The sequence below is a fragment of the Myotis brandtii genome, unplaced genomic scaffold (assembly GCF_000412655.1).
Source record: "Myotis brandtii unplaced genomic scaffold, ASM41265v1 scaffold40049, whole genome shotgun sequence".
NCBI lineage: Eukaryota > Metazoa > Chordata > Mammalia > Chiroptera > Vespertilionidae > Myotis > Myotis brandtii.
In genome coordinates this window covers 1-1,716 of record NW_005365391.1, presented here as the reverse complement: position 1 = coordinate 1,716, position 1,716 = coordinate 1, and the positions used below count along the sequence as shown (strand labels likewise).

The 1,716-nt window shown below is 50.5% G+C and overlaps 1 pseudogene; it reads right to left on the bottom strand.

Moving 5' to 3' along the window:
* Nucleotides 1-10: 10 nt before the first annotated feature.
* LOC102258839 lies at nt 11-499 on the bottom strand (annotated as a pseudogene).
* Between the last annotated feature and the right edge of the window lie 1,217 nt (nt 500-1,716).

Genomic DNA, 1,716 nt, shown 5'->3' with positions numbered 1-1,716 from the left:
CCATTGGAACTGAGAGAGGTCTGGCTTTGGGTTCTTCCATATCTCTGGGTTGGGGTACTCATTGTTGACTTAATAGCCCACGCGGATGAACTCCTTAATAGTCCATGGTAGGTGCAGGTGATGAGGCTCAAGGGCACACCGAAGGCATCGCTCTCACGGAGGAGGGATGAGTTGGGGACATCAGCCTGAAAGATGAACACGTGTCTCCCTGCACCGCCAACCAGCACCGAATCTAGGGTTGGATCAAACTCCTACTCTCAGCTGAGCCAACATAAATGATCTGCAACTCCAGGTCGTCCGCCAGAGTCTCATTGCACTCAAAGCTGACCTGGAACCAGAAGGGGGCTGTGGAAGGGCTCGGGTTCTCCAGCACCATCAGGTTCAGCACCAACACCTTGGCGGTCGCCTCGCCCCACAGCGGCTGAAGCTGGCGCTGGACCAAGCCCACCTCTGGGTCCTGTTGGGTCAGCAGGACAGCATTGCCCTCAGAACCTCTCATCTCCTCTGTCTGAGGACTGAAGTGCTGAAAACTGGACTTTTGAATATGACAACGTGGTATATCTGGAAATCAGATTCCACCCCACCCTCGACCAGATTTTTCTGTTCTATTGATTGTTGAAGACTATAAGAGTTCATTTGTTTAGTGAATTTTCCAAGCTATTTTTACGAAGATGGTATGCCTTCTGTATGTGGTTACTGAATTCTCTGGCTTGTATTCAGCTAATGTTTTGATAGAGAATTTCTTGAACACCAGGAGCTAAGAAAAGGAAGAGGAAAAATAAACAGACAAGGAAAACCAAACACCTCTTCCAGTCATTGTGGATTGTCTCTATGCTGGGGACTCCAACACTCAGCAGGGTTGCACTAACCCCAGGTATATGCTCAAGGTGAGAGCTTAGGGTCTTCTCAGGTCTTTTATGAGTGCATGTCTTGCCGTGGGCATGCATATGGATTTTAAAAATCTATACATGGGTGCTTTTGACTATTCTAATTTCCAAAAATTCCCCCAGCTTTTCCTCCAGGGCTTTAGACAGTCAAATAGATTTTAAAGCCATAATCTTTTGCCCTAGGCACCTGCAGGTTGCGGTTCACCTTGCAGTGTTTTTGAGCAATTCTTACCACTTTTCTATCCTGAGTTCCAAGTTAGATTTAAAAAGCTGAGCAGCTCACATCACTCTTTCAGGCAGCCCCCCAACAAATTTGGACAGATATCCTATATAATAAAAGTGTAGTATGCAAATTGTCCTCTTGACCAGTAGTTCGTCTGGGAATTCAACCAGGGGGTGGGGCTGGCCGGGGGAAGGGAGAGTGGCCCCGGCTGGTGGTTTCGGTGGCAGGCAGCCAGAAGAAGGGAGGAGTACCTGGCAGGCAGCCAGCAGCCGCTAGGGACCCCACCAGTGCATGAATTTCATGCACTGGACCTCTAGTCTATATATAAAAGCCTAAGCAACTGTTACAACCAGTCGACCGGATGACCAGTCGACCAGTTGCTATGACGTGCACTGATCACCAGGGGCCAGATGCTCAAAGCAGTAACTACCCCCTGGTGGTCAGTGCGCTCCCATAGCCAACCTCTCATGGCCAGCCAACCTCCCATGGTCCCTCTCCCTGGCCGGCCAGCCAGTCAGCCAGCCCCAATCAGCTCGATCGGGACTGGGCAAGATGGCCCTGATCAGCCCTGATCGCCGGCCAGGCTGAGGAACCCCACCCGTGCAT